The sequence below is a fragment of the Pseudorca crassidens genome, chromosome 10 (genome assembly GCF_039906515.1).
Source record: "Pseudorca crassidens isolate mPseCra1 chromosome 10, mPseCra1.hap1, whole genome shotgun sequence".
In the NCBI taxonomy this organism is placed as follows: domain Eukaryota; kingdom Metazoa; phylum Chordata; class Mammalia; order Artiodactyla; family Delphinidae; genus Pseudorca; species Pseudorca crassidens.
In genome coordinates, this window is record NC_090305.1 from 16931202 (window position 1) to 16944647 (window position 13446).

Sequence of the window (13446 nt, forward strand, 5' to 3'; positions counted from 1 at the left end):
AACAATCCTTTGTAAGAGATAAATAGAAGAATCAGTGGACTTAAAAAATACAGAAACTTATAAGACACAGGATATACAAAAAGCCTTCAACTGGACCCTTTTTTCAGTAATTTCATTTCTAGGAATTTATACTAAGCAAATCATCAGGCATACTAAGTTATACATACAAGAAGTGTACCCCTGAGACTTGGGTGCCATATCATCTTTCCAAACAATACTAAGGCTAGTATGTCACCACCAGCCAGAGTTGGTGGGACGCTCAACTATTTTCCGAGTTCTAGTTTTCCTCTTGCAGCCCTTGGGGTTGTGGGAGAATCCTTGGGCTTAAGCAGTTGAAGAATCTAGGGAAGGTCGTTCCAAGAAGTTTTACTCTCTAGGCTTGCGTGCATTTTGTCAGGGCCAGAGCCTCTGCTAATGACACCACAACCCTCTGGACCCACCTCAGCCACAGGAATGTAGAGTAGTCCCCAGGCAATCCCACAGTCCCCCGTTCAAAGTTCTGCACCTCCAGGATGCCACCACAGCCTCCCGACTGCTGCCTCCTCCTGAGGAACCCACCCCTCATTCCGAATCTTGGAACAGTCCACCTTCTGCTTCCGGTCTGGCTCTTCTCCCTCTTGACTCTAGACGTTCAAAGCCTCCAACGCTTTCCTACGTAGGACTCCCAGTTGACTCATCTCCCTGAACACACACTTTTGAAAACACAAGGGCCTATTGACTTACCCCTAGGGACCAAGGAAAGTACAGATAACCACGACTCAAAGGCCTATGTGGGTCCTTGGGAAGAGAAGGAAAGACCTTGGTTGCTTCTGAATGTATTCTGCCATGTTAAACTTTTATTGTTTCCAATTACATCTATAATAGTAGAAATCTGGAAAAATTTAAACGTCCCACTAAAAGGATTGTGTATTGGAACAATATACAGCAATTAAAGGGCTCTGTTCTTGATATATTCATTTTTTAAAAGCAGGTTACAAAGCAGGATATGCAATTTAAGTCCAATCTTTATAATTTATTTACACACACACAGTTGTATCATATAGACAATCAACGCTTGTCTTAAGAATAGTGGGATTATTGTTGAGGTTTATTTTGCTTCTTACACTTCTGTGCATTTTCCCAATTTCTTTCATATATTTGCATTATTTTTATAATGAGACTCACTGCACCGTACAATGATGGGATGTGTACGTGTGTGTGGCAACGGCCCTTTTTCTGGAGTACGTAATGTACTGGGGTGAGGTAGTAAGCTCTCTTGGTAGATTATTGGCTAGGAATAAGAGTTAACTTGAAAAGGGAATGACAATGTAAAAAACAACATTTAAATACAGAAAAGGTAGGACAAAAACTTTAAAAATATATCAGAATAATGTACTACAGTATTTTTTAAAGTTCCTTTTCCTTCTCCTTTAGACATCTAATAAGTGACACAAATAAATATTTTTATTTTGGCCAAAATCAGCTCTTGGGCAATGTGCCACTCTCAGAATCAGGCCTGATATTTGAATATCTGTGTTGGATGGTGGATCTTTTATTAATTCACTGTGTGATGGGGAAAAAGTTAATAACTTCTCTTGACTTGAATTTCTTCATCTTCCATTTTTACTCTGTTATTTAACAAATGCTTCTATAGCATCTACTGTGTGCCAGCACTCTCCTAAGAGTTTTGTGAATATTAACTAAGTTAATCCTCGTTCCTACCTTCCAAGGAGGGCACTTTTTTTTTTAATTTATTTAATTTGATTTATGTTTGGCTGCATTACATCTTCGTGGCTGTGTGCGGACTTTTCTCTAGTTGTGGTCAGCGGGGGCTACTCTTTGTTGTGGTGTGTGGGCTTCTCATTGCGGTGGCTTCTCTTGTGGCAGCACACAGGCTCTAAGTGCATGGGCTCAGTAGTTGTGGCTCATGGGCTTAGTTGCTCTGCGGCATGTGGGATCTTCCCGGACCAGGGCTCGAACCCGTGTCCCCTGCATTGGCAGGTGGATTCTTAACCACCGCGCCACCAGGGAAGCCCAAGGAGGGCACTATTATCCCTACTTTACGTATGAGGAAACTGAAAACCAGAGAGGTTAAAAACTCAAAGTTCACACAGATGGTAAAGCAACAAAATCAGGATTCAAATCCCTTCTGACGGGGCTCCCCTCGTGGCGCAGTGGTTGGGAGTCTGCCTGCTGATGCAGGGAACCCGGGTTCGTGCCCCGGTCTGGGAGGATCTCGCATGCCGCGGAGCAGCTGGGCCCGTGAGCCATGGCCGCTGAGCCTGCGCGTCTGGAGCCTGTGCTCCGCAACGGGAGAGACCACAACAGTGAGAGGCCCGCGTACCGCAAAAAAAAAAAAATCCCGGCTGACGAGCTCCAGACCCGGCTACGTTAGCCCCTGTGTTTTATGCTGGACCAAATGACATTTAACACGTCTATCATTTACTGTGTATAAAACACCCACAGCCCTGGGCGTATTCCCTCTCCATGCTTCCCAAATCTCTCTTTGACCCCTGAATTTTCTTTTGGAAATCCAATTTTTTTAAAAAATCATATATACTCTAGGATTTATTTTATGAAACAGGGACTCTCCTACTGCCAGGTGTTAATTTTTTAACTTCTCTGTTTTCAACTCACCTCTTCAGTACCGAATATCGTAGTCAGTGCAGTAAAAGAGAGATCATGTCTTTAAGTAGCTCAATAAAATGGCGACTTTGGGTCCATAGCCTCTAATATACCAATCCTGCCCAGCCCCCTATCTAATTCAGTTAGCTGCTGGCTTTCTGGCTAGGTCAAGTACAAAAAACCAGTTCACCTCTTTAATATGTCAGTAGAGAGACAGAATCATTTTCACATTTTTTTTTACCCATAGAATGTTCTATACATAAATACAAAATGGAACTTTGATACTTTCTGAATTTACTAACTTTCAAAAACGTTGGGGATTAAAAATCTCAATTAGAGAATAAGCTTCCTAGATTTGAGTGAGCAAACAGCCTTTTTCCCTTTGTACTTACAGTAAAGGCTGACTGGTCCACGAACACAATAACGGCCAACCAATCAGGTTTTGGGGGGACTGAGCCTCCAAAAGCGAGCTCAGCTTCAGGCCTGACCACCACGAGCAGGGTCTGGGCGAGAGTAGAGACAGAGGCCGCCACACCATCTCTAAATACTTAAAAGGTACAAATAAAGCCAGCATGTTGTTAAAGAAACTAAATTCTACCCTCTTACCTTGACAAATCCTCCTTCCCAAGACCAGAACGGAACGCGGGGTTCTTCCCTGCTCTGGGTTTCTACGCCAGAACGTGGCGGCGGTACGGGCAGCAGCCTCTGGCCTGACCAGCTCCTCTGCTCACCCCCAGTGCTTTCTTGCGTTAGGAAAGGCGTCTCCCACGTGTGGATACTCCAGCCCACCTTGTTACCCAACCAAACTTGGGTCCTCTCACGCACGCGCAGTAAAGCCAAGTTACTGACACCTGGTTGCAGTAAAGGACTATGCAGCGTTTACTGCAGGGCACCAAGCAAGGAGCCCAGGACAACTAGTGCTCAAAACACTCAACTCCTCCGTGGGTTTCAGCAAAGTATTTTTAAAGGCCAGGTGAGGGAGGGGCGTCCCAGGGTACGTGATCGGCTCATGCACAATTCTCTGATTGGTTGATGGTAAGGTAACAGGTGTCACAGGGGTTAACTGATCAATCCTTAGGCCCTAGTAGGCGTGAGGGCTACGTGCTCCTGGTCATCAAGCAGTTAATTGCTTCCATTTGGTGGGGGTTTTCTCATCTGTAAAACAACTCAGGAAATGTGCATCAGATACTGTTATCTGGGCACTTGAGAGAGGAGCTTCAGCAGAGGGTATGGGGGAGGGGTCTCTCCCTGGAAGGCCCCACAGGGTCCTGCTCGATTACAGGGGCTGCCCCCCCAGTAGCCTCCCCTGCGTACCTCTCAGGCCTAGGAGTACATACGCTGGCAGCATCCTTCATCCTCAGCCCAGGATGTTTACACAGAGATGCTTATGCAGGAATTCAGGATTCCCGGAAGCAAGCTCTAGGAGCGAGGGGAAGCGCAGGCTCTGGATGGACGAGTCCCCTTGACGCACTGACTGTGCCCTGTGGGGAGTGCTGTGACAGGGCATGACAGCGGAGGGGAAGAGCAGGGCCCTCTGAAGTGCAGCTCTCAAAAGCATGGTGCCCAGGGCAGAGGCCCCTCTTGCCGACCTAAAGGCTGTGTTTCTCTGGTATGTCCTCGGTCATCTGCTATGTTTTGCAATGATGTGGTAGGAAATTAATCTTCCACAATTCTACCTTTGACCCTCCTAGACGGAAAGACCCTGTGTCTCCCCGTTTTGTTAAAATTAAATTAAACCTATGCTTGCACATATTCCACAATTTGACTTTGTAATGTAGAATTCTGAAAGAATGAGGGCAGTCTCATGGGGAACAGCTGAGGAAGACCTGGAGCCCTCACCTGAACAGCTTGATCATTCAGTGAGTTCTATTGGTTGTTTCTGCTCCACACCAAACTGAAAGCTGGGGGGGGGGGCCCTTCTTAGACCTTAAAAAAAGGGGGAAATTTAATGTGAGTTCCATTACAATAAGCAAATGTGGACATGGTAAGAGAGGGCAGTCTGCTAGGATCTATTAGAGCAGGGGTCCCCAACCCCCAGGCCACGGACCAGTACCAGTCTGTTGCCTGTTAGAAACCGGGCCGCACAGCAGGAGAGGTGAGTGGCTGGCAAGTGAGAAGCTTCATCTGTATTTACAGCCGCTCCCCATCGCTCTCATTACCACCTGAGCTCCGCCTCCTGTCAGATCAGAGGCGGCATTAGATTCTCACAGGAGCGGGAACCCTACTGTGAACTGCACATGGGAGGGATCTACGTTGCGTGCTCCTCATGAAAATCCAATGCCTGGTGATCTGAGGTGGAGCTGAGGCGGTGATGCCGGCGCTGGGGAACGGCTGCAAATACAGATCATCATTAGCAGAGAGGTTTCACTGCACAGAGACCATAATAAGTCTATTGCTTTGTATAATTATTTCATTATATATTACAATGTAATAATAATAGAAATAAAGTGCACAATAAATGTTATGTGCTTGAATCATCCAGAAACCATCCCCGCCCCACCCCACTCCAGTCCGTGGAAAAATTGTCTTCCATGAAACCAGTCCCTGGTGCCGAAAAGGTTAGGGACTGCTGTATTGGAGAACCCAGATTGATGGAGGGCCGGCTGAGTTCAAGGAGGATGGCACCTTTGGTTGATATGGTGATGATGGTGGTGATGGTGATGATGATGATGAGAACATTAATATATACTGAGTACCAAGTGGGAGCCAAGCACTGTGCTAATACATTATATAGACTTAATAAAATGTCATATAATTATATATTATATAACATACACATTTCATTTATATATAAATAATATATAATTATAATATAAATAAAAATGTATAAATCAATTATAATTTATATATTATTTATATATAGATAATATGTATATGTTATATAATATATAAATGTAATTTAATACTCACAGCAACCCTTTGAAGAAGTGAAGCTCAAAATGGTTGAATAACTTGGCTTAGAGTAGTGTTGCTAGTTAAGTGGCAACACAGATTACAATCCAGGTTTGTCTAATTACAAAACCTAAACTTTTAACTGGTCTGTTATAACCAACTAGTACTTTATAAAAATAGGCGAATTGGCGGCAATCCAGCCCAAGATAGACCCAGCCACAACGACCTAATGATCTTTTTATCTAATATCTAATGAAAGCTTTAGGCATATGCTGAACTGAACGGAAGAAAGATGGCCCGAGGGAGAAGCCACCTAGAAAGCGCCATGTGTATATGGACCAAAGATTTGAGAATTTCCTCATCCTGGGGGGTCAGGGCCAAGCATAATTTAAGAGGCAGGCCTCGTGCTGCTACTGATGGAAATGTTATGGACCAGAGCTGGTGACCAGAAGCTGAGTCTATGAAACTTAGCAGATTTGGGAAGCAGAGAGAATGTCCTTATTCTTAGGAACTACACCAGTACAGATTGTAAAGAAGCTTGGTCTAAGGTTCAGTTAAGAGAGGATTGGATAAAACTCACCCACAAGACTGTATTCGAGAGATGGATTCATGAAGGGGTCTTGAGAGGGCAATCCTTAACTCATTTCTGTTTTTATAACATAAACGACCAATCCCTTTAAGCGTTCTTGTGACTCTTTAACTCCCTACCTTTGCTTCCCATAATCATTTCCCTGAAATTGCATGCAGAAGAATGACTTGAAAAACGAAGAGATTTGGTTTTTTGTTCTGAGAAAAAAAATTAGGAGTCAGAAGGAAGTGGAAAAGGGAAAAAAACAATTGGGAAAAGGAGGGGAGGAAAGGGAAGAGGCAGAGAAGAACCCAAGTAAAAGAACAGCTGGTGATTGTTCAAGAGGCAAAGGGTTACTTTTTAAGGGTCTGCAGGTAAAAGAAGGGAAAGCTGGTCCAAGAATGGGGATGGACCCTGGGAATTAATTATGTATATGCCCTGAAACCTCCTCCATCCCAATACTGATGCTGAGTTACTAGTGGTCCCCAGGCTCAGTGGATGAAGGCTCACCTGGACGATGGGGATTGAGGTTGCAAAGGGCTTCTTTCGCTCCACCATTAATGGGGGATTTGTACCTTTAAAACATCGGATCATAAGAGTTTGCAAGCAGTCACTCATCACGTTAAAGAAATAATTAATGCCACATAAGAAAAAACAGTACGTTGTTTTCAAAATTCTATCTTCATCACATATAAATTTTACTTAGGAAAGCACTATAAACAAATGTTGAATTCTAGTTAAACACTTCAGCAGGTATCTCCTTAGGGGTAAAGTATACTGATGCCTGCAACTTACTTGGAAATGCATCAAAACAATAAGATGGATTGATGGATAAACAGAAGGGTAGATAGTTGGATATACTTGTGATGAAGCCAGTACAGGAAAATGGTATTTACAGAGTCTGGAGGGTCGGTATCTGGGTGTTTACAACTTTTCAGCTTTTCTGTATGTTTGAAATTTTTCATAGTAAAATGTTGGAAAGATTCTCTTACTAGAGAGAAGAGGCTCTTTAAAAAGACAATGCACAGACACAGTACACAGACACAAGATTTTCAATCTTTTTGATCATGCTATTTTTTTGTAAAAAGCCTCACTGAATAATGTGAGTGCTTTTCTTTGATCTTCACCTGTTTCTTTTGTCTCACCTGCCTTTTTCTCTTTGGCAGCCTAGGATAGCACAAATATTGGTACTTGGTAAAAGCATGTTTCATCACTACGCTCCTAAAACTTAGAAAAAACTATACTCTGCCATTGTCCTTGTAGCATATGTTAATTAGAGAAATCTCATATCAACTAGGAATATTCTATTTGACTATATGTGAAATGCATCTGTTCACCAAAGTATCTGTATTGCAGAAAAGACTGCAATTATTAAGTGATAAAGTTTGCACATCCTATCTTAAAATACGAGGCATTCTTGCGGAGTCTATGAGTGTGGTTCAGGTGTTTACATTTTAAATCACTCCTGCTAACTGTAGCTGATGCTCTGTAGTGATTGGGGGTTGGGGGTTAGGAGTTAGGAGGGAGGGGGTAACTTTTTACCTGTCTTCTCACGCTCATCAAAAAAAAAAAAAGGTACAAAATAGTGTTAAGCCATGACAGTATCTGACATTCACCCAAATTAATCCCTACTTTACAGCTGATTCTTTAATTTTTTCAAATTACTTGCAATTGTAAAGTTATCCTGGTAGTCTTTTTCAGCTGTTATGCTTATCTAGAGCATTATAAGTCAGACATATCCATAGTGAAAAAAGTTGTCAACAATGGATTAGAAATTATCTAAAGAACTTATTTTATACTACCATGATCATTTACATTCAATGACTTAAACATAGTTTGAAAAGAGAATTTAATTTTAGAGAAATCCTGGAGTTCAAGATTTTTCAGTTAGCAGCTCTAAATGCTGAATCTTTTCTTTTTTGTGGCAAAACAAGGGAATTTCAATATCATCAATATCATCAAGCACGAACACATGATAGCACTGGAGGCACTTGCATCCCAACAAAATAAAACAAACCTCTCATTTTCCAAGAATATGAGGTACAAATACTTGAATCATAAAACTATCAGTTTCAAATTTGCTATTTTATCAAGTGAATACAATTAGTTTCTCATTCCCCAAAAAGTAACAAAAATCTGACTTCCAATTATTCTTAGAGAATTTTAGGATACCTGTTACTACTTAAATATCAGACTTGTAAACCAGTTTGCTCAATCAATGATTAATTACCCTGCTCCAATTTTGACTATTGGAGAGCTTTAAAATGCCAGGAATTTAAAACCTTGTGCAGAATATCAAGACTATGTTTCTTTCTCCCCCGCCCCCCTCCCCCCCCACAAAAGAAAACACTTTGGCACCTAGGCAGTGTGGGTTTGTGAAAAGCCCTTTGTCACTAAGAGCCAAGCTTCTTCCTCGAAAGATAAGAATAGGTTCAGTATTAGAAATGTGAGCTATCTCACAAAACAACATGGTAACAGAATTGATCTCTAGTGAATTGCTGCTGTTTTTAAACAAATTATTTACAGTGTAAAACTGTTTCCCCCTTTCCTTTGGAAAGCCTTAAAACTTTGTATGTATTCAGACAAAGGGAAAAAAAAACTATATTTAAATCACCTTTTAAAAATACCATGTTTCATTTGTATTTAGAAAAAACACAGGAAAAAAAGTTGTTTATTATCTCAAGGTTAGTGAGAATAACAATAAGTGGAAAGAAAAGTATAACATAAAAAACATACACCCACTGAAACCAGACAACAAGGAACATCGTCGACTATAGAAATGATTCGAAATACAACTTACCTCCTTCTGCCAAAGGTGTTTGCAGGGGTGCAGGAAGAGGTAAAGCTGGGATAATGGATTAAGAAATATACCAGAGCTCAGGGTCTTCAGCAAACAACTCGCAACATTAGACAGGTATGTTTCAACCCTACCTTCCTCCGCAGAGATTGTCATTCCTCGGAAACCCTACCTAGAGTCAAACTTAAATCACTTGACTAGCAGAAGCCCACATACTGTCTGCTACTGAGGGTGAAATTCCACAAGTGCCTGTGCCTATCAAATGATTACAGTCTGTTCTCCACGGAGGCTTGAAGAGCCATGCCACTCTCTCAGGTGGCACAGTGACCCCCGAGACAAAACCTGCAGCACTTATTTGGGTGAGACTTCTACTTGGAGAGCGAGCAGACACAAACACAACCAAAGTCTAGGACCAAAGCTTCCTATACTCACTCAGGCACACATGCTCTCACTAAGGGCTGCACAGAGTTATTACTGGATGTCTCTTGAGCTTCTTCTCAATCTGAAACGTTTTTGGTTTTGTTTTAAACACATCACACCAGGATTATAATTCCCTGAAAGGCTCTCTAACCTGAAAGCAGAAAGGAGTTTCAAAAAAGAAACAAAGATGAACACTTCATCTTGGCTGCATTTTTAAACTCCTCCTAGAACAGAATCTTCCCTCCCTTCTGGTAAACACATGCTTGTATACATTAAAATTAAAAGGGTGGATAAATTAAGAAGTCTGTGCTCTCCTGTATCCAAGAATCAACCCCAAATATACAACACACTCACCAATTCCCCAAATGGACATTTGGGGTATAGGCAATGGAAACACATACACACACACACACACACACACACACACACACACACACACACACAAATGCAAACCCAACGAAAGAGACGTTGTAACCTAGGAGAATGTGCTTTGGGAGTTAAGGTATCACACACACTGCCTCACTTTTGTTTCGGTGCAAGAGAGATCCAGGGTGCCCGGCAGGGTGACATACAATGGGCGTTAAAAGCACACAGTCTTAGCAAATTAGGTAAATTAGAGATCATTTGACGGTATTCTACTGTTGCTATTGTAATCACAGTAATTTTCACTGGTAATGGTGCTTCGTGATGAAGTGCAGTTCTCACAGGATAATTGTGAAAGATACCGAAAGATTCAGGGATGCAGCATCTGGTTTTAAAAGCTCTTCAGATTCAAACTGGCATTTTACTTTATCTTGAAAATTTATTAGAGATTCAGATCATGCCGGTTTAAATGGAAAGGTGAAAGCAGGGTAATTTCAATCTATGAATTATTCAATCTCAGCCTGGCGAAATTGCCATCCAGGAACTGATGCTCTGACAGTCCTTCCACAGAGCCTCCATTACGCTTGTCATTTTTATTTCTTTATCTACGATCTCCTTCTCAGTTACCCAGCTTGTCTCTTAGGGCTCGGCTTCACAAACCGAAGTATTTCAAATTGGCAATAACCTAATGTGCAGCTGTCTCAAATCGCTGTCTCCACAGGCTGCCTTTTTTTCCAAATCATTTTTAAAAAGGCACACATCCATGATGATATCTGTTAGGCTCCTCGATGAGACGAATTAAAACACACACACAAACACACGCGCACACACACACAGAGGAGGGCATCATTGCGGAGGAGAACGGTTATGTTCCGCTAACATCACAAGAGAAGATAAAGTGATGCCTTCTGCTTCCTTCTTTGTTGTCAGTGTGACCCATCCTAGTTGAATAACATCACGCAGGAAGGAGCCAGCACTAAACAGTCTTGCCTGGCACCCTGATTTCCAACCAGCGCAGACGAAGACTGTGGAAGGCAGACTAATCCAGGCAACTGTACACTTAGCGCGCACGATTATTTAGGAAAATGAGAAGAAGCCATCGGAGGACCGCAATTAAACTGTCAATCTCCCAGGCTCCACCTGCACCCAGACTGCAGTCGCAACGATTCTCCACTTGATGGCTGGCTGTGTCACTGCTAGTCGACAGCTGTCCCCGCATCCAGAGAGGACCGGGATGGATTTAGGTCAGTGAGCCTGGTTTCTCCTTTCAACCGTGTTCTAACTGAGGAGCGGGAATCTGCGCCAGCCCCCGTGACCAGCCCGAACTGGGAGCTGGGAGAGTCACACAGCATCAGTTCGGTGGAGTCTGCCTGCCCAGGCCCCAGCCAGGCAAACGGCATCAGCATCTCCTTTGTCCTAGCCTTTACTCCTGCAGGTAGAGCGGCGCGGCGTGAGAAGCCCGCACGCTATTCCCACAAGTGCTGGGGACCCAGCCGCGCTCCACCAGGGGCAGGCTGGCCACCAGGCTCCAGGCAGTACCTGCTCTGCTGGAAATGCACGCTGCCAAGTGTGAAGCCATTGTGTGCATTCAGACTGCTTCTCTGCTCCTGGCTACACAAGGTAAATACTCCTCACGGAAGAAATGCTAGGTAGCAGCAGGAAAAGAACACTTTCAAACTGTCGCTTTTTGCCTAGCTGTATGCTTTGTGATGAGGGAACGGCAGGAACCAGGGCTGGGGCAGTGCGATGATGCAGAAAGCAGCAGCGATGACACAGCAGTCAGCTGACTCGCAGGGTGTGATCGTTCCATGTCCTCTACAGAACCGGGCCAGTTTCTAAGGTGGCACCAGTCAGACGACCTTGACTGTGAAGTGGAGTTGCAGGAGGGCAGCCTTTCTCCGTCCACACCTGGCAGTGCTACCCCACACCTGGCAGGGACACCTCACATTGAGTGTCTCTCAGGCAGAGTTTTTAACTCACAGCCTTCGGGACTTAACTATTTCTGTCCTGCTTGCTAAGAAGGCAGGTGATTCTTGGCGTGACCGTCCCCATGCAGAAACAGGTGAAAACCTTCACCATCCTTATTGTCTGGGTTAGTTTCGGCATCAAAAGAAGAACTGGTGGGAGAGCTCTCCCCTGCATTTTGGTTTTAAAAAACACACTGCTTTCTTTTAGCAGGTAGAAATTGCCTTCAGCTACTTGTATGCTGTAATTAACTTGTAAATTGTACCTAACGGAAGGGCAAGAGCGATCGGAAAAAACTCGAAGATAAATGAGTCCAGCAGTAGCCTTAAATCATGGTCCGGCTGCTCTAAAGCTGTGTGCAGGCTCTACTGCAAAAGGCAGGTTGTGCATTCCAATTAATCTGACAATGGAGCAAGAGCCTTATATGGTATCACCCCAGTGATTTGAGGAATGCTAATAAGAAAGCATTCATCACCAGGCATTTGTTTAATGACTGTAATCATACAGAATTAATTTTTGTTGCAGTGTTTAACAGGAAGTCAATTATAAATTTGCGCTAAAAGCATAACAATACTAGTATCGGCACGGCACCTTCCTCTGAGGCGACATCCCTCAGAAAGTGCTAAGTGCTCTACAGGGCAAGCCATGCCCAGCCTCTCTGGGCAGAGGTGCTTCTTGCTCTGAGCCAGAAGGACACATGTATCGATGTATCATGCAGGTGGCATAGAGAGAAGCACCACCTTGACCAATGCCAGTTGTTTTGTAAGGATCCAGTGATTTTTCTCCCCATGTGCGCCTTATGAATTTTATTTTTCTATTCGCTTCTTATTTGGTTCTCTTGACATGAATCCCACTTGAAAGAGGAAGTTTCTCCATAGCCAACAGAAAGGTCAAAACTGGATGGAAGAGTATCCTCAGGTCGTTAGGGAACTACTAAGAGTCGTAAGTGACATTTAAGTAAAGCAGCGATTCTACTTTGAGGCGGTCGGTGGGTGCAGGCCCATGCTGAGGGATGCCACCTGGAGAGAACCAAACAGGCGCTTTCTCTTCCTGTACCCTTTTTCAGCTCTCAGTCAAGAATCCAAATCTCATAAATTCACCTTGCTGCCTTCTTTCAAAACCTGCTCTCAGGAAATGAGCCCCCGGATGGTACAAATAACCAATAAGTTTTCGTGTAATTCCTCAGAGGCACTTATGTCTTTGAAGAATGCAAGACTTCTAGAAAAGCCATGGCTATCTAATGGGATTTCAAGCACCAACGCTCCAGGTGGGAAATCATTTCTGTGGGGCAAGGAGGCCTGCCAGGGAGTCTGCATCTCCATCATATGGCAGGTCTGTGCCTGTGGTGCCAGTGGAGCAGGGAAGGCTTGGTCTGGAACCCACTAAACCCAGCGTGTGCCCTGAATATGTATGGTCAGTGTGGGTCATGGGGGCAGGAGACACTCGGGCAACACCTCTCCCCCCTCAAGGGCATCCCATCATTCCTTGTGATCTCTCTCAGGTCCTTGCCCACCAAGGAAAAGTGGCCCACGCATTTGTATTTTTAAAAAGCTCCCCGCCACCCCTGCCATCAGGTCATTAATTCTACTGTGTATCCAACATGGAGAACTACTGATTAAATAATGCAATGTATTCCTTTATGCACATGTGAATTTTGTTTGGAAATTCAAATACACAATATATATTTTAGTTGAATATGAGAATTACCCAATAAAAATGAGTCCTTAAATGTGTCTATCTTTACTGTTAAAATTCTGTACAAATCAATAGAAACTAACTTTAATCGAGGACATCTACGCAGCTGCGATATACCCATAGGTCCTCTGTAATTGTCTGG

The 13446-nt window shown here is 43.4% G+C and overlaps 1 long non-coding RNA gene across 2 annotated transcripts in view; it reads right to left on the bottom strand.

The window, feature by feature from the left end:
* LOC137231629 (uncharacterized) overlaps positions 1-11737 on the bottom strand; it is an 88599-nt gene extending 76862 nt beyond the window's left edge. For both annotated transcript variants that reach the window (XR_010946697.1, XR_010946698.1), the window contains exon 1: positions 8865-11737. This is a non-coding gene — a long non-coding RNA (uncharacterized lncRNA). The remainder of the gene's footprint in view (positions 1-8864) is intronic.
* Positions 11738-13446: the final 1709 nt, after the last annotated feature.